At 34.9% G+C, this 20274-nt stretch overlaps 1 protein-coding gene and 1 long non-coding RNA gene across 17 annotated transcripts in view; one reads left to right on the top strand and one right to left on the bottom strand.

Moving 5' to 3' along the window:
* Positions 1 to 8597, bottom strand: part of DAAM1 (dishevelled associated activator of morphogenesis 1) — a 203974-nt gene extending 195377 nt beyond the window's left edge. For 2 of the 3 annotated variants that reach the window (XM_074290244.1, XM_074290248.1), the window contains exon 1: positions 8319 to 8597. The gene's annotated coding sequence lies outside the window, so the exon portion shown is untranslated. The remainder of the gene's footprint in view (positions 1 to 8318) is intronic. The other variant, XM_074290245.1, reaches the window with a different exon arrangement.
* Positions 8598 to 8774: 177 nt separating this feature from the next.
* Positions 8775 to 20274, top strand: part of LOC141556315 (uncharacterized) — a 75572-nt gene continuing 64072 nt past the window's right edge. For 8 of the 14 annotated variants that reach the window (XR_012486492.1, XR_012486497.1, XR_012486498.1 and 5 more), the window contains exons 1-5: positions 8791 to 9372; positions 10211 to 10405; positions 16798 to 16838; positions 18878 to 19032; positions 19424 to 19613. This is a non-coding gene — a long non-coding RNA (uncharacterized LOC141556315). Of the gene's footprint in view, positions 9373 to 10210; positions 10406 to 16797; positions 16839 to 18877; positions 19033 to 19423; positions 19614 to 20274 lie in introns of all 14 variants that reach the window. The other 6 variants (XR_012486491.1, XR_012486499.1, XR_012486501.1 and 3 more) reach the window with 6 other exon arrangements.

Below are 20274 nucleotides of genomic sequence, written 5' to 3'. Positions count from 1 at the left end.
CCTGGTCTGTGGAGAGAGTATAAACAATAACAACCCAGAGGGAACCAAGTGATAAGATATAAGTGTAACCTAATAACTCTCTCTCCATACTTTTCTAACTTGTTCCACATGGAGAACTTAGAGAATTCTAATATAAGAAGTTCCCTTTATGCTACAATAGCCTCCTCTTTTGTAAACCAGAAGGCAAAGGGGGAAACTATGTTTTTTATATGTATGGTTGATATTCAGAGGTATGCAAAGGTGGATACTAGCAGACTACATTGTCTCACTATGTTATGTGAAAGTAATGGGGGAAAAAAAAACCTCACAATAAAGCAGTTCATTGATACCTTGAGCTAAAATTACATTCTGAGGGTCGAAACGGGTAGAGATGAGACATGGGAGAAAGGAAACTTCAGTTACAGAATGGATGCCGAAATGAAATTAGGTCAAACTAAAAGCATAGATTGTCTAAAATAAAAGTCAGTCTCCCAGTGGGAGTTGGCATAGAAAAGCAGTGGGTTCTAACCACAAAGAATTGTTATCTATTCTCCATCCCTGGAGGTCTGTTCCCCATCAAGTAGAAGCTGGATGACCACTTCTCATTGCTTGTTAGGGATGTTAAAAAGAATTTCTGTTCAGCTATGTGTTGGACAAGACAATCTCTGAGGTTCATTCCAACTTTCTTTGAATTAGAGACAAATATAAGAATTTGTCATCTTTTTAAGACATTAAAACAAACTTAATCATGGTCAACTATTCATACACTTACATGCTCTATTCCTCTACCTCCCTCTTTCAGTACAAAACACAAATAAGGAGAAGTTATATATACAAAACAAATATTATCTTCCCACAAAAAGAAGGAAGGGATAGGAGGACAGAAAGTGAGCTGATCTACTCTAGAAAACAAAATAGTATCTTTAACATCTTCCCCAAACCAATCTATCAGTCACAAAAAATTAAATTAATGACTACTTGTTTAAAAGCCTTATTTGTTGCCCTGAAGGAATAATTATCAGTATCATGGCATGGATCTGACCAATAGTTATTTTTGGCAACTCAACCTCTCAGTAGGGCTTTCAGACTGCATCATTTTCCAAATCATTGAACTCAACAATGAAGATAAATTAAAATATGGCAAAACCAAAGCATTGTATTCAATTCAAAACTCTTATTTTATACATAGGAAAACTGAGGCTCATGGAAATTAAGAAATTTGATCAAAGTCACATAGGCATGTGGTAGGAGGGTTGGATTCAAATCCTGTTCCTGATGTCAAATTTGGTAAAACTATCCAGCATACTATGACCCCTCTACCTTCTTACAGTTGATTTAAACAATTCCTTTTTGCTGCATAACAACTTCCCTCCCCATCCTCCCACCCAGTGAAGGCTTTTACTTTCTTGCAGTTTTTCCATTATGACTTTTTAAATAGATGTCTTTGGATTTGGCACTACCCTCATGGATTGATATCTTATCTCAATATCACTTCTAATAGCCTACCTGGTTTCTTATCACTTCTCTACTCTTTTATCAAGGCACTATTTAAAAATATATATTTTTACTCTCTAAAATAAATAAAATACAGAAATTTAAATATCATTTTCAGTTTTTATATCCTAAATATCTGCCCATCTGCTATAAATATGGACATGGCTCTTTTCTTCAAAAAGGTGTTTCAGGTCAGTTCCAATGGTCTTATAATGGGGAGAACCATCTGCACTCAGAGAGAAAACTGTGGGAATTGAGTGCGGATTGTAACATAGTATTTTCACTTTTTGTAGTTTTCTGTTTGCATTTTGTTTTCTTTTTCAATTTTTTTTTTAAAATGATCTGATTTTTCTTGTGTAGCATGAGGATTATGGAAATATGTGTAGAAGAAATATATATGTTTAACATATATTGGATTACCTGCTGTCTAGGGGAAGAGGAGAGAGAAAAAAAATTAGAAAAAAAGGTTTTACAAGGGTAAATGTTAAAATTATTTAAGTGTATGTTTTTTACAATAAAAAGTTTTAAATAAAGTTTTAAATAATTTAATTAATTTTTAAATAATTTAAATAATAAAGTTTTAAATAAAATAAAATAAAAATAAAAAATTTTAATAAAAACTTTGTTAATAATAAAATTTTATCAAAGAGAGAGAAATGACTCTTTATCCAGTACCAAATTCTACTGGAGAAATTGCTCTACTCTCTCTCCTACTGAACATCCCCAGTATCTGCTTATGAAAGAAACATCTAGCATTGTCCTGATGTTATTTTTCTTCTGTAATAAGATATCATCCTTTGAATTTCCCCTTACCCTAAATGCAAATGAAACATTTGTACCCAGCAAACTACAACACTCTCAGACAGTTTCTTCTCTGGATAGTCTTTAAGGATCTGATCAGTCTGTATCCAAGAAGAACTCAGGACACTGATCTCAATAGCATGGAAATATAACCAGTCAAAACAAAAAGCCATCTTAATTTAAAAAAAAAAAAAAAAAAAAAAAAAAAAAAGAAAGAAAGAAAAGAAAAGAAAAGAAAAAGAAAAGAAATTAAAAAAAAAAAAAGGCTGGGCAAGGGTTACTTTCCAGATTAGCCCTAAATTTTGACAGGAAATGTGTAACTCTTTATAAAGAACACTTTTCAGTTATTTTGAATTTATGAATAAATTCAGAGTATGAGATAGCACTTTTTTGATCCAGAATAGTAGGTTATGATCAATAGTCATGAGCTTCTCATGTGATATATAGATTACCAAAGTTTTCTTTGCCTTTCCTAAAGCTCACAGTGGTTACCAGCTTTTGGAATAAGCTTGTGTTTATGTTGATCCAAATAGCTGCAACTTAAAAAAAATTAATAGAAGACCAAGATTTTTCAAGCCAAATCTCTACATCACTACAAAAAATATTTACAAAATATAAATTTCATCCACCTGCAAATTCTTAGCACAGTAGATTATTCCACAAACATAAGAATTGAAATTCCTTGGCATACTTCCATCCAACTTTCAAAATAATCAATGGAGCCATTTTTATCAGTGACATATACATTTACATTGACCCCATTAATTACACTCCGCAATTTGTATTGAGAACCATACTCCATCAAGTGTAAACGAAAAAATAGCATCAAATATGAAAGTAAATGATATTCTCAATCTTCAGCACACCTCTCATCATCACAGACTAAAAGAGAGAGGTTTCTGACTGCTTAAAATGATGAGTATCAAAAACAAAATAAAACTATTCATTTCACTCATACTCTCAAACAATATCTTAGGAGCTATTAGCAGCCTGGAAAAGATTTCTAGTAGACTCTATACCCTCTTATTGGCTTTTGAAAGGTTTTTCCAGTGTTCTGTTGAACACTGGAAAACTGATTAATTCCAAAAAAAAAAAAAAAAAAAAAAAAAATTAAAAGGTCTCATATACACCAAAATATTTTTTACCAAATATTTAAAATATCATTTATCTTTTGGGGGAATAAAGAAGAAGAAACAAAGTAGATGCCCAGCGATTAAGAAATAGCTGCACAAATTGTGATATGTGAATATCATGGACTATTGCCATGGACAAAATGAGATGTTCAGAGAAGTATGGGGAGACCTGTATTCACTAAGACAGACAGAATTAAATTGAATTAAGACGACAATTTACTACTATATGCTTTTAATGAAGAAGCTTTGTAAGGAGAAGTTGAGAAAATGTCCCTTTTCTTTTTTGGGAGGGAGAGGAGAGGAAATGGAGAGGGACTGGAGATGGCAACAGCATGTGGCTATTCAAAATTTCATATTGTCAAATATGGAAGTTGTATTGGTTAGTTTTGCTAAATGCGCTTTCCTCTCTCCCCCAATTCCTTCTTAAATATTTGTTACAAGAGATGGCACAGTGAGTTGAGTGATGGCACATGCAGAAATGAATGTGATGGAAAAAACAAAGAGGTAACAAAAATAAGGATTTTTAAAATGCTTTTTCAAAGCTAGAACACTGGCAAGAGAATACAAAAAATTTTTTAAAACCTAGAAGTGTTCCTCTTGGAGCATCAATGAAAATTCTCACTACAGAAATTTATTAACACAAAATTATCTGTATAGCTTAAAAAGTCTCAAAAGGTCACATAGCCCCTCAATTTGTTTTAGAAGATTGATGCTCCAAAAATTTAAGTGAGTTCAGCCAGGGTCACACAGGTATGTAAATGGCATTTGAATCCAGGTCTTCTGCCACCAAATTCAAAATGCCTCATTAGTGAAATGAAATCAATTTTACATAATGCATAGGGTAGCTCAGTTAATCCTGATTCAGGATGTTCTGCCAAAAGTCACATGAGAAAGTATTGAACTTGATGAGAGAAACTGAACTGCCATATTTTAAATCCAACATTTACCTAGATGTTCACATAGATAGATAGAGATAGATTGATTGATTGATTGCCTGGGCAAGTCACTTAACCTTTCAGTGACCCAGACAATTCTTAAGACCATAAGTCATAGAACAGCCACTAAACCACACTTGTAAAGGAATTCTTCACTTGGGAGCTCCTTACTCTGATGAAATCATGGATCCACTTATTAAAATAAATGAGAACATATATGTGCACACATATATATTTAATGAGTTGGTAAATCTCTTCTTTTCTGTGACCTTTGATTAATATTTTCTATAAGATGTGCACACATCAATGTGTATATAAATATTTAATATGTAAATAAGAGGTGAATAAAGTTTAGGAAATGGCTATTTCAGTACTGTGTACCTTAGCAGACAAAGTGATGGATTTAAGAAGCAGGAAAACAATCAACATTTATTTATTTAAGCACTAGGAAAGGATAGACCCAGTCTAAGTATTAGGAATGCAAAGAAAAAAATCCAAACCACCCCTGCCCTCAAGGAGTTTACATTCAGACAGAAGAGATAAAGTCTATATATATATATATATATATATATATATATATATATATATATATATATATATATATATACACACATAAAGATATATATATATATACATAGATATAGATACATATATATCTACATAGCTATAGATACAGATATATAAGTATATATAAAAATAGAATGTATAGACATGATAAAAAGTTTTCTGGGCCACACCTAATCAAAGCCAGTCCAGTGATTTGGGTTCCAGAGTGGACTCAAGATAAATACTTATTCAACAAAAAACATTGAATAATAAGAAATGTATCCAACCTTAAAAAAGGTTCAAGCCCAAATCATATGGCCCAATTTTTAAAAAGAGTAACCAGTTCTACTTAAGCAAAACAGGTGCTTACTCCTACAAGGTAATCTTAGACTACATTAAAATACCAGCAGCTAGCCTTCTAGTATGGGGGAGAAGAGGATAGTGGTTAGCAAACTTGGTAAGGCTTCTTGCAGGTAGTAGCTTCTGAACAAAATCTTGAAAGATTCCTAGGATTCTAAGGGAGGGGGAGAGGGTGAAAGAGACAGCATTTTAGGCGTGGAGGTCAGGTAATAAATACAAAAGGAGAGAGAGAGAGAAGCAAAGTCACATGTGAGGAACTACACTTCTATTCTCACTATTAAGGAACTTATATTGTTACATGCAAATAGAATGAATTTTGCTTTGGGGGGGGGGAGAACATGAAATTTGGACTTTAAAATGCAGTTTCAATTTACCAAAGGCAAAAAAAAACTCAGCAAGTGGCTTTAGAGTGGAAGATTAAGGAGAAGCACAATAACACAAGCTAGTTTCAACGTAATAGGTAAGTAGGGTCCTTTTGGATCCTACTAAGCTTATTCTATTTGCAGTCATAGCTATTGTTTTAAAAATGGTTTTCTATCAGGCTTAGGAACTCTGGCTGAAGTAGACTGAAGCAGTTATTATTTTGAGAAAGATTTAACTAAGCAGTCTTTGCATTCATTTATATTTTTAAAAAACTGAAGCACAAGTCTAAGAAAGTAAGTTTTTTATTTATTTTGTTAATAGTGATGGAGGATTACAAGCCACTGCTGTGGCTTTAAACCCCTCAGGTCTTTACCACAAGGTCTTCTACAGGATTATGTTATAGAATTGAGCACAGGCCAATTTCCTTTCTTTGAATTTATCTAGTCTCTGATTTCAGATGTATTTTTTTGAATGAACTGCAGATATGATGTGCTCCCTTACTCCACAAAAGAAATCACAGAAGTTATATTACTTGCTAAGGGAATAACAATTTAGTAGTAAAGCTGGGTCAGAATGTTTCCTAGAAGAATGCCCTTTAAATTGGGTTATATATGTAGTGCCATTTTAAGTGAACAATTCTATTATATTAAAAATAGTTCATTTCCATAGCACTTCAAAATTTACAAAATTCATTTTTGCATTTAGATGGGGAGGGAAGAAGGTTGTAAATGTAATATTTGCATTTTACAGATAAAGAAGCTTAATCTCAGGAGGTAGCAATCTGACCAATATCTGGGATCCAGATATTCCGATTTCCATTGAAGAGAAGACATTTTCATTATTTATTCATTGGGGCCTACACATTTCCTAATCAACTTCACAGATGACAAATTAGATTAAAGACAATGAATTTTTCTTCAGTCTCAGAAAAGAAGCATAAGCTCTCAAAGGGCTATCTCCAACATTATTTCCTTACTTAGGCTATTGTCTGGAAGAGTACGTTTGTTAGCAAGATAGGAAGAGTATACTGTTTAAGAATCAAAGGTTCAAGATGCTTTCAATAACAACGTCTTCTAAAGCAATTTATCAATGAGAAGACACAGGCTTCAGGTGACAGGCACAGGTGAAAAAAAAAAAAACACAAAGAGGAATGAAGGACTTTCAAATACAAATCTCAACTCTTTTTGAAAGATAGTAGAGAAAAATTTCCTAGAGCAGATGGGTAAAAGGGGACAATTAGAAGAGGAGCTCTACAGGGGGCAAGCATTTGACCACGCCCACGAAGTCATGCCTTTCCAGGGGCTAGCAAGCCAGATATGAAGAAAACCGTGAGAGATATTAAGACTCTCTAACAGCCGTTACCATAGCAACGAAATTCATCTTCCCCTCCTGCAAGGAAATTTCACTTCAATTCACAATCCAGCATCATGTTTCAAGAAACTACCTATCGAATTATACAGAGCAAGGGACAAAGTAAAATGAAAGGAATAATACTTCATTAGGGAAAGATCAGGGTTCTGGGTGAGGAAACACATAGAAGTACTCGAGGACCGAGTCCCTCTGGTATCAGTGCCCTAACCTCCAACACTTTATCCAGAAGGGTGGGAAACCTAGCCAGCTCAGCACCACTTCCTCCTCAGGACACAGCGAAAACCAGATTATTCAGCCCTCTTTCTCAGCGAAACGATATCAACAGATCACCCCCGCTGATCCGGTGCCTCCAGATGCAAGCTTGGCCGGTGTGCCCTTCATCTCGGAAAACGTGGAGGGCAAGGGCGGAGATGCGCACCGCCTTGGGGATGGGGACGGGAACAACCAGCTAGACAGCTCAGCGGCTGGCACCACAACCCACTGCGGTGGCTTTAACCACCATTCGTTTCCTGCACTGTCTCCCGCCCTCCCAGCTGGAGGGCTCTGCTGCCAGACTTTATTCCACAACACCCCGCCTTCCTGCATGTACATAGCCCCCCGACATTCTGATCGAACTTTGCACCGATTGCCCATACAGTCGGAGCATATGATCGGGGCAAGAAATGGTGGTTTCTCTTTGGAGACAGGGAGAGTGGTGAGGAGTTCACCACTTCTCCTTCTTCACAACCACTCCTCTACAGCTAGGAGCTGGAATTCAGAGCATCCAGGAAACAAGGACCTCCTTTTCCTCACAGCCTCTGACCCCCGATCAGAGTTAGCCCCCAGAGCGCCCCCAGGGCGCCGGGGCATTAGGTGAAAGGAAGCGAGTTGTTCAGTAGCAGCGCTGCCCAGCAGCAGCGAACTGGGGCCAAAATTTCTCTTGCCTCCCTCTCCCCGGCTTTCATAGCTTTCCCCCGAGGTGGGGAGGCGCACTGGACACGGTCAATTTACCTTGTGTAAAAACACATCTGAAAACACAAGAAAAAAAGGGGGGGGTGGAGGGGGATGGAGAACAACCCTCGTCTTTCCCCCTAAATCCCCTGCTTCCCGGCTCGCCTCACTTTTGCATTGAGGTGCAGCCATTTTTCCAACCCCCACCCCAGCCCAGGGGCAGTTAGACTTCTCAGTGTAAGCCCCAAAGCGCAGAGCTGTCCTGTTCCAGTATCCACCCAAACCCAACCTGAACGACGGGTTTAAAATTTACCTACTTCCTCTCGCGGCTCAAGGAAAAGGAGAGGGCGAGAGAGAGGCGAGGAGAGGGAAAGGCAGGGAGGAAGCGCAAAGCCCGCAAACCTACCTCCTTCCCCAGACGAACACGCAGCCCGTTCGCTTCTCCCGGTGCCCTCTCCGTGCCACTTAATGAATGAGAAGAAGCTGCGTCCCCGTGAGCTAGAGGGAGGGACAGGCGCGCAGAGCGGCGCTCCCTCCTTACCTGGGCAGCCTCGGAACGCTGCGAAAGGCAGCTCGGAATACAATGGGATCCGTTTAAAGAGTTTCCCCCGTAGTGGCTAGTATGTTACAAGCTCGCAGGTGACATCACTCCCAGCCTAATAGGATACAATGTAGCACTCACTGCGCATGGACTTCCCGGCTGGGGCCCCAAAGAGCTCTGGGAACTGTAGTTACTTCCTGGGGATTCAGTCTCTGAGCATCTTCTTAGGACTTGGATGCCTAGGACTACAATTCCCAATGCAGTCCTCAAGAGCCTCCTCCTTCTGCCTTCAGATCCTCCCTCCCTTGAACACACCTCCCTCCCTGCTCCCGCCCCCTCGTCTCCTAGCTTTCCCGGTGGTCATTCAGATAAGGAAGGAGGGTCCTAGCGAAAGGGAGAGTAAGTCTAATGACCCTAATCGCTTTTTGCTAGATCTTTACCTAACTCGCGACCTTTGGACCTCCCAATTAGGCCTTTTTTCCCTAGTTCGTTTCCGGATTTCTTTGGGAGATAGGGAGAAACATGGCATTGTCCACTCGGGAGTCTCGAGAAAACAAAATAGACTCTGGTTCTGCTCTCCGTCGTTTAAGCAATTAAAGGGTTCAATAGCGTTTGTTCTAAAACAGCTCATAGAAATATGCTGATTCGACACTGATTTGAATGACCCCAAAAGGCTGACTTTTCCCTTCTTTTCTTCCTGACCCCTCTCCTTGTTCCTATATGCAAGAGAGCAGGACCCAGCAGAACTCGTGCACAGCTCAGCAAGCTCGTTATTGGAAAAATTAGTAGAATCAATCAGTAGAAATAACGTGATGAAACAGTTCCAGTGCGGTTACTGAGGCATAGGTGGACTCCACCATCTGCTGAATTGCCAGTATACTTCCCATGGAAATTTGTAGCCAGGCTTTTGTTCAGTTCTGTAAGTAGTCTCATTGCTCTTGCTTTGAACTCCATTTTTAAAACGTTCTTTAAAATTTTTTAAAAAATAAAAACTTTTCTTGAAAAAAATACTTAATAGATTTTTCCATTATTTTTCTGTCACTTTTTTTTTTTTTCTTTTTAAAGCAAGTTCCTAATTCGAACAAAATCAAATTGAGAAAACTCTGGAATTTGACAGGATTAAATGTAACATTTGCAATGAATTTATTTTGGAATGCAATTTAGATTAAAAATCATAAAGCAGAGCATATTAGAACATAGTAGTAAGAATAATAGTAATAGCTAGCCAGCATTTGCATGGCTTTTTATAAGCATCTTTTTGTAAATATCTCATTTCTTTCCTCACAACAATCCTAGGAGGTAAGTGCTATTATTACCCCTAATTTATGGATGAGAAAATAGGAAATCAGAAGTTAAATGATTTAGCCCAAGATCACATAACTAGGAAACATCTGAGGTCAGATTGGAGCTTGTCTTTATGACTCCAGGTCTAGCACCATCCATTGAAAAACCTAGTTTGTCACTACTTCTATGGATGGCATCTAGGTTTTTTAGTTCTTTTTTTTTAGGTTCACTGATTACCTAGAAGTTAAATACTAAACCATACTGAACTAACAAGCTATTGATGAGCCTTCAAAATATTTTAAATTAAAAATAATATGTCTACTTGAAGAAGAGTTTCTTTACTGTAATATAAATAGGTTGGACTTCATGACACTATGGTCATTCTAGCTCTATAATCCTATCATCCTTCTTAATTTTTTTTTTTTTTTAATGTGCTCTAATCTAAAACAATCTTGGATTATTTTGTATCCCAGGTTTAAACTCTGCACCAGGACTTTTGAGACATTATGTATGTCAGAACTTCATATAACCTACAAAATGGAGTGTGTATTTTCTTCAGAAGAGGCTGATGAGAGAAGTTTTCAGAAAACAAAAGAAAGGTTACTAAGGTAACCTTGGTATATAAAAAAAAAAAAAATTGAAGAAGACCTTCATCATTATCACTATAGGTAAATCCCTTTTGATGTACTTGCTGTAAAATATGGAATTCCACAGGATAGTCAAGCATAAATATGGTATAATCTACAAAATTGTAAGAAATTTCCAACTGTCATAAGTGTTCCACAAGATCATAATTACTTTTTTTATCCCTAATAATTGACCAAAAGCTAAAATTTTCACATCCAATATTTTAAGGGTCCAGGGGGCCCAATGAAAAAAGTAGAATTTTATTCTATGTTCACAAACTATTTTTGCTTGAAGCAATATAATCTCAATCTTCTTGAAAAACAACCTTTTTCTCCTTTCTGCAGCCCAGCTCCAAATCAATGGATTTTAGGTCCTCCCACATCTATTTTTGTTTTAAAAACTCAATTCTGAGTAGCAACATCGTGTTTTACTAAATCAGGACCCCTACCTAGTCTTCACTCATTGCTTCATATGTTGCTTCACATTCTCATCCTCGCACAGTTCCTGATCATCTTCTCCTTTTATATCTGCATATTTTTTTTATATTTCCCTTGCTCAGTTTAGACTATAAGGTGATATGTAAGACTCCCTCCTTCTCACCTCTCCCCTTTATTTAAATAAATTTCACCTGAGGCTCCTGATTTTTAAAAAGTATTAAGTCTCTCCCTTCCCTACCAGCTCTGAGCCAATGGTAATTCTTTTTAGTCACTTAAAACTGTAGCTATCCCTTGTGTCTCATAGAGAAAAAGTGAGACAAGGGCATGATATTCATTTCTCTGCAGTACTAAGGCACCATTCAGCCCATTCAATCTATTAGAGTTGTTTATCCATTTTATATATCTAGTTTTGTACCTTTTCTTTTTAAAATGCTCTTCTCAATTTTGACTTCCTAAAAGTCAATGATTAGAAGTCATCAATTCTGTAAAAAAATATTTTCCAATTTTGTAAAATAATTATCCATATGGGCAAGTCACTTCCCTTTTTTGTATATAATATTCCAGCCTTTTCTTTAGGTCTTGTCATTGATGGGTGTTAATGGACAATTCCAGATGGTATCCTCTGGTAAATAACTTACCTCTTGGATGCTTGCAAGATGTTTTCTTTTAGCAGGTATCTCTGGAGCTTGATGTCCAAATTTCTGGGAGAATTGGAATCTTGAATTTTCTCTTCTTTAACATCTTATCTATTCTCCTGATTTATACTTTGCTTTCTATTTTCAAAATATCCAGGAGGTTTTCTTATATCTATGAGATTTTTTTTGAAATAAGATATTCAGACTTTTTATCTAATTGTGTTTTTCTAGGAGAGTAATACTTAGATTGTCTTGACAAGCTCTTTCTCAAGGACAGTAAATTGCTTTAGCATATTTCTTTCTACTTTGTTGTCTTGACTTCGACCTAATATTGAAGACATTTAAATATTTTTAAAATTCTATCTCTCTTGGTCCTTTTTCAATTTGTTCACTGCTTTATTAAAATTTTCCAATTTCTGTTGCAAATCATCAATGATTTGTTTTTCTTAAGCGTTCTTATTTTTCTCCTTATCTCTCTTTATTTCCTCTAATATGATTTTTACTATACTTATGATTCTTCTACTAGAGAGAATCTAATTGTAGTTTTGTAGAATTATTTCTTTCTTTTGGAAATTTCACCTCATCTTTTATCTCACTGAATTATTTAATTATATCATACCCTCTTTTTTCTTTATTCATTTTTCCAGTTACTCTTGGTTTTTCTGTGGAGTTTTTTCCTTGTGATATTGTTCTTTTCATCTTTTTTGACTGTGGTTCTTTTACTTCATTTGGGAAATTCCTTTTTATTTTGAAGATGATAGGATTTTGGCATAGGTATAATTCTTCTATTTTGCTGGAAGTCCTAAGAAGGATTTTAATGATTACTTCTGATTAAAAAACAAAGAGTCTTACTACTGCTTAGAAAATAAGCATAATTCTTCAAAAATAATTCCTATGCATATCTTTAGATTTCAAAATTCTCAAACTTCACAATATTTGTATTTCATGCTTTCTTGAAAATAAGATACTTTCTATTTATTCTATTAGCTCTGAGATATGATCAAAAATATGATCGATGACATACATAATACACTTAAATATATTTAATGTTCACAGGAGAAAAAGCATTCAGGAAGGCATGAACTAAATTAATCTAAAGACTTTTATCTTTTTATAACCATGCAAAATCTTTAGGTGAAAAAAATAATCACTTGTTTGAAATCCTAGGATCTAGACTCTGAATTTTCCACATTGATATAATTGAGGATTTGTGATTAGAGATAAGCTTGTTTTTGAAGTTCTGCTATGAGACAGCTTTATTACCTTATAACAAGGTCCTTCTTGTACTTTTTTTTAATTGGAATTTGATTACCAAATTTCATTTTCTAATACAGAATTATATAGTAAAATTCCAATATGGCCTAATTGATCTGTGAAGGACAAAATGTATGTAACATATATACATTATGTGTATATAATATATATTTTATGTACATATGCATGTGTGGCATGTTTACTTCTCCTAGCTTGCACAAGGAGATAGATACTGAGACTTTTTTTCTAGTAATGGAGATGGATTTGAATTTATTTTCCACAGAGTCTAACTTGTAATAAAAATGGCGGAGCTATGATACCAGAACAAAACTAACCGGCTAATGTGAAAATCAAATGAGAGCTATCTGTGTTGATCTAGAGACATACACATACAAGCTTATACTTGCACTTATGTGTGTGCATATGTTTTTAATTTTATGAGTAAGTTAAAAATAAATTTAAAATCTGTTCTGTCTAGCTTAGTTTATTTTCTTAGTGAAAATAAAATAATAATTTTGTTTAGAAATCTACCACTGTTTCTTTTAATGAATTTATAAATTGGCTATTAAAATCTCCTTCCTCACCAAGAATCCTACTTTTAGAACCTTATATGTTCATTGAGTAAGACATATCTAAGTGATTTTTTTTTTTTTCAGAAGATACCTAGATAGCAAAGTGAATAGAGTCCTGGGTCTTGAATTAGGAAGATTTAAGTTCAAATCTTCCCTCAGATACTTACTATGTGATCCTGTACAAGTCACTTAATCCTGTTTGCCTTGGATTACTCACCTGTAAAATGAGCAGGAGAAGGAAATGAAAAATCACTCTAGTATCTTTATCAAGAGAAGTACCAATGGGTTCAGGAAGAGTTGGAAAGAACTGAAATAACTGAGCAAAAAGTGATTTTCAACAGAATGGGAGGGAAGAAAAAATAAGGACAGTTTTGCAGATGATTTCAGATTTATAATTGTCAATTTTAGACTCGAGTCAATTTTATGTGACTAGAAATGGATTTGAGGAATTCTATTAAAACCATTTTTTAAATTCCCAACTTATAGTATGTAGAGAGCTCTATTAGATGTTTGAATAAAAAGTTTTATAATTTAGTAGACATGATATTGTTAAGTGCTAGAGGATTTAAGTGCCAAAAAATGTCCTGTGGAGGTTTAAAGAAGAAGAGATCACACTTAAATGCGGTTGAGCAAGAAAATTTAATGAGATGACTGAAAAAAAAGGTGATATTTGAGATAGTACTTGAAAGCTAGGTAAGAATTTGACAGACAAATATAGATGTGAGGTGAAAGAGAATGTTACAAACAAAGGGAATAATAAGCAAAGAAATAAAGGCAATAAAGTATGGGTTGTAATTAGCAGTGTAAATAGTCTAGTGTGGCTAGAATACAGTTAGGGGAAGAGAGAGAAAGCTGGAAATGTATCTGGTAAAAGAGAAAGTGTTTTGGAGTTAGGGAATCTTACCCATGTTTATTATAAAACTATTCCCATCGATAAGGTTCTTTTTTTTTTTTTTTTCTTCTTGATGATAACCTTACCCATAGCTATCAAGCCCAATTACATAAGAGAACAAATGTTAAAAATTATATATAGTTATTCCCTGCAGTAGTATTTGATAAATAATATAGCATTGCATTGCACATATTTTCTCATTTTCTGTTTTGTGGAGGACAAAATATAACTTGTAGGTGGACATACACAAATTCAAAAAAAATTAAACAATCCTCCTTTATTATGAATTACTGTATCTGCCTAATCACACCCATATCCATATTTACATGCAAATATGGGGTTTATTAAAAAGCTTACTGAATCTCTTGAAGTCTCAGCAGTAAAAGTACATTCTTTTTTTTTTTTAAGGGAGAGGATTTTTAAATACAGGTTCAAAATAAAGGAAATCATTTGGAGGAGTCTTCCCACCCCAGGCATAGTGAAGAAAAAGCTTTGCTTAGTAGCTGAGTATATTCATGAGATCTGACTGATATCATTGTCAAACAACCTAAATGGTTGCAGACACTGGATCTGTGACTACAATGAATCGACCCAAAGAGCAATGTAAAATTGTAACTTGTAGTAACTTGAGAACAATCTTACTTTTATTACACTGAGTTCTATTCTAGAGATGAAAAAAACTAAGGTTTAAGTTAAATGATCCAGATGGGAACTAAATAATGATCAATTGCCTCATTATCTTTCTCTCTTATGGAAAAGTCTGAAAATAAAAAGTATCATTTTTTTTTATTATATATATATATATATATATATATATATATATATATATATATATATTTTATAATATTATCCCTTGTATTCATTTTTCCAATTTACCCCCCCTCCCTCTATTCCCTCCCCCCGACGACAGGCAATACCATACATTTTACATGTGTTACAATATAGTCTAGGTACAATACATGTGTGCGAATATCATTTTCTTGTTGCACAATAAACATTAGAATCCGAAGGTACATGCAACCTGGGCAGACAGATATAGTGCTAACAATTTTCATTCCCCTCCCAGTGTTTCTTCTCTGGGTGCATCTAAAAGTATCATTTTTCATAAAGGATAGATCATCAAATTTGGAGTAAAGAAGGATCTGGATTCAAATTCTATTTCTAATACTTAGCTGTATAACTGTAGACAAGTTGTTTAGTTTCTTTGAGTCTGTTTCATCTCTAAAAAAAAAAAAAAAAAAAAAAAAAAAGATAATAACATCTGTAGCACATGCTTCACAAGGCTATTCTAAAATTCACCTGAAATAATACATGTAAAGTATTTTATAATCTTTCAACTGGTATAGAAATATCACTGTTATTAAATCCTAAGCTTTATTGGCAAATAAACCAGATAGCTATGCTAAAAACTTACAGGGTCACTAGGAAGGGGAAAAGAGAAATCTGTTCTCCTTCCCCCAGGGAATAAACAAACAAACAAACCAGATTTTTGCTTTTAATGCAGAATACTTTATTGCTGATTTTACATAAATGGCTAAATGGTATTCATTAAACATTTGTTTAATGAGTGAATTTTGACGTATTCCAGGAAGGTTTGAATCATGTACTGAAAGAAACCAATGACTTTAATAGTAATAGGAACTTTGAAATGTCAGCGACTAAAAAAACTACCAGATAAAAATGAGCATGAAGAAGGGGAAAAGAAACAGCTTCCATTTTCCAGAGATGTCTGAACTTCTGGGACATTCTAGCAACCAAATAAAGAAATTAAACCTAAAATAAACCTTGGTCTCTAGATACCAGCATTAACACCTTGAATAATGTTGTCTTGTGAATGTTGCATTGCTAGTCCACTAAGTATCTGTTCTGTGGATAAAGAAAGGGTCTCACCTTGAAGATATGGCAACCTGAAACTCTTCAAGAATCATGGGTAAAGAAAACATCAAGTGCTTCATCTATTAAATGGAAATATTGGTCATGATTTTTTCTTAAATGTTTAAGCATGAGAATTTTATACCAGGTTTTAACTATCCCTGAAAGTAGCTGATCTTGCTGTTATTATCACTCTTCATCAGGACCTCTTATAGGAACTGAATTCTATTATTTGTCTAAAATAGAGAGCAGATGTGTTGTTCAGTTGTATGAAACAATTCTAAATCCCATTTGAGGTTTTCTCAGCAAAGATAGTACAATGGTTTGCCATTTCCTTCTCCAGCTCATTTTATAGATGAAGAAACTGAGTTAGTTGACTTGTCAAGGTTACATAACTATTAAGTATGCCAGGTCAGATTTTAATTCAGGAAGGTGAGTCTTTCTGACTCCAATTCTGGCATGCTATCTGTACTACCTAGATGCCCAAGATAGTACATATATACATACATACATACACACACACACACACACACACACACACATATATATATATGTATACATATATATATATATATATATATATATATATAAAATTGTGTGAGGGGAAGAGTTTGAAAGAAAGGTTATTTCTAACTGGAACTTGCATTTGCCCCAAAAGAGACTGTCTTAAATAGCTCTGGATTTTTAAAAGGCTTACTCTGAATAAGGAATTATCAGATAGCCTTCCCTTTGTCAGAATTCCCTGATAAATTCTCACATTATATTTTTCAGGCAAACCATCTCGGGTTATCTTTGCAAATATTCCTTCTCAGGTATGGCTTTTTTTAATTTTAAATTTCTTTTCCTTTTCAAACACAAATGCATATTCCTCTCTTAAAGAAGACATATTAATGTGTTGAAAGTTGAGAGGGGAAGAAGATGCTTATGAATAAGAAAAAATTTATATTGGATATATTTTATAGAAATCTTCAGTAGAAGAAGTGAGATCTCTCTAGGTTGCTGGTGGCTGAACCCTTTTTGTTGCAAATTGTCTTGGCAGATTTATTTTCCTTCATTGTTGGAGTTTGTTAGGTAAGAGTTCAGTTACACAGCAGGGCATGTTAGTGCTTACTTTTTGGATTGGTAGCTTTGGGATAACTTTGGTCCTGCATTACATGTGAATGCTAAGATGTGGAATTTCTCATGGAAAGCTACATTTCAGCACTTTATGTCATGGTATGTTATCCTTTTGAGAGTATTTTCCCCTTGCCAAGCTGTGGCTTTAACCTTCACTGTTGGGTTCTCAGTGCTCTCTCCTTGTGTCTCAAGCTGCTAAAATAATATTTTGGAATGTCAGAAGACTAGCCACCCAGATAAAAAGAGAGAGGAGATATTGAAATGCCTCATTCTTACTTTGCTTTCCTATGAATGACATGTTTTCTTCTCTGGGATTTCTTTTATTGCTTTAGAAAATTACACTTATTTTAATGTAAACACTATAAAACAAGTAGAATACCAAGCCCTACTTTTCACACATGCATAACAGCAACTCAGAATAATAGAATCACTTCCCATAAGACCCATTTAGTAAGGCAGATAAATGAATTCTGCTAGAAGTTATGCCGCCCCAGGCAATGAGCCCTTAAGATTTAACAAGTTGGGTAGCTTTGAGTTGGTTGACATATGAATGAGGAATATCCAGAGAAACTCCAGATGTTTCTTAGAGGAATGCAGGATTTTACCAAATATGCTTTTGTCTCTAATTCAATAATAGTTGGTCTCTCTGCATAATGCATCAGTAATTACCAGTATTATTTCATCATATCTGCATTAAACATCTGGATATATAATCTATGCATGACTATTTTCTGACTGTTAAAGGATTCAGTTTTTTTTTTCAAATGTATTTGCATCTATAACTTTCATATGACTTCAGTGTTAGTGGCATCTAGAAGATTTAAATGTTAATTCCTTTCCAAATTTAAACCTATTCCCCAAAGAGAAACATATTTTTGGAGATCCAATGCAAATTGACTTGAGATATATGTTTGTTGTATTTCACCGATACAGATTTAAAAATAGTTGTTGGACCATTCACCAGAGAAATCTAGCCTCAGTTTATTAATGTAAATATTATTAAAAGATAAAGTATTATCATTAAAAGAGCCTAATAGTCAATGAAGTAAAGTAGCTTTGACTTTTTGTAAAGGCAAAGTTTGAAGTATCTTACCCAGATTCTATCTTTATTACTTTTGGCATGGTATACAGACTCAAATCAATGAAAAGAACTAAAGCTATCTCATGTTTATGTTAACCACAGGAATACACCTGAGTCAGGAAGACCTCAGTTTAAATCCCACCTCAGATGTGTGTGTACATTAAGCAAGCTACCTAACCTCTGTCAGCATATCTGTATGAGTGGAGTCAAATTCCTATGTCACAGGGTTCTTGTGAAGATCAAATGAGATAACATGTATAGAACTTTGCAAACCTCCTAATTCTTGGTATTTTCAAATGGACCTATGTAAAGGCACTTAAGAGAGAGAGAGATAGAGGGCAAAACAGTTTCTAATTTTATAGGAATGATCACACACTCTTCAGAGGTGTGGAAAACAGAAAAGGGCAGATATCTTAGTGGATGACTACATGAAAAGACAAGAACTTCCACAGTAAGAAAAAGGGACATGCTATCTATATATAATAGTGTCCAGGGCTGGCTTCCTCTTTTCTTTACACTGACCTTGGATGAGGACTTCTTAGTACCATGGGATCGATAGTGATTAAAAGGTCACTGTCAATGGATTCTTACTGCCAGGTTACCATAGGTATATGAAAACAACTAAGTCTAAGGTTTTAGCGATTTCTGTTACAGCTATTTTCATCCATGCAGTATCTAGAGACATAAGTAAACAAACAATAAGTCGAATGCTGAGAGAATAGGAGAGATTCTGATCCTGGAGGAGAAATGAATACCATGTGGAATTTTTAATTATTGAGACTACCAACTTCTATAAATAATATTTCTAGGTAAGCTAAGGGGGCAGGGGCAGAGGACCAAATGCTTTTATCACTTTCCCTCTTTTCTCTTATTTAAGTCCACAATACAGAGACAGGAATAGATATCCCCCTTCTCTTATTCCATTCCATGAACTGTAGGTATATGTGTATGTGGCTACATTCAAAGGTCTAAAAGAGTAAGCAAAAAGAGGAGATATTAGAGCTAGATGGAGATGATTATCTTCATAAAGGAACACTTGATCTGTTTTGTTTTACTTTACTATATGTATAATTAACTATGTGGTCTACAAAATGCCAAAATTCTGAATCCATAATTATGGGTGATTTAGATATATAGATCTCAGGTTTAAATTTTAACATTCTGAGTAACATTCTATATCTTGCTTAACATTAATTCCAGACAAGGCTACTGAGAGTTGAATCATGGGGTAGGCATGGTGGTACCTGACCAGATTAAATATCTGCAGGCTAACTATTCCCTGCTGGACAGTGGGGATGCTGCAGACCTTTAAGAAGGCAATTGAACTCATGTGCCCAAGAGTTAACTGATGAGACCACTGGGACGATGGCTCAAGGAGAATGCTATCTAGGTAAGGAACTTATATTGCACTTCCTCACTGAATAATTAATATAGGAATATCCTATGGTTCTTGATGTTAGTGCCTTCCCTCTCTTACAATCCATTCATTTTACATATACCTAGTTTGTGGATTTTCCTTGCTTTGTTCTAAATAGGTGACACTTTCTACTTTCCAGCTTCCTTTTATGTGTTATCTTCCTTTATCAGAATATAAGCTTCTTGAGGGCAGAGGCTGTGTTTATTTGTTTTGTTTTTAATTTACTTATTTTTAATACACATTGCTTTATGAATCATGTTGGCAGAGAAAATCAGGCAGAGAAAAAAGGGAAAAACGATAGAACAATAACAACAACAACAAAAAAAAAAAAACATAAAAAAGAAGGGAATATAACATGTGTTGATTTACAGTCAGTCTCCATAGTTCTTTTTCTGGATGCAGATGGCATTTTCTGTCCAAAATCTATTTGTATTGCTTTGGATCACTGAACCACTGAGAAGAACCAAGTCTTTCATAGTTGATCATCACACATTCTAGCAATTATCATATACAATGTATTCCTGGTTCTGCTTGTTTCACTCAGCATCAGATCACGTAAATCTTTCCAGGCCTTTCTAAAATTAGCTTGCCCATCATTTTTTATAGAACAATAATATTCATGTGCCACAACTTG

The sequence above is a fragment of the Sminthopsis crassicaudata genome, chromosome 2, assembly GCF_048593235.1.
Source record: "Sminthopsis crassicaudata isolate SCR6 chromosome 2, ASM4859323v1, whole genome shotgun sequence".
Classification (NCBI taxonomy): Eukaryota; Metazoa; Chordata; class Mammalia; order Dasyuromorphia; family Dasyuridae; genus Sminthopsis; species Sminthopsis crassicaudata.
Note: the sequence above shows the minus strand (reverse complement) of the source record. Positions and strands in the feature narration are given on the sequence as shown.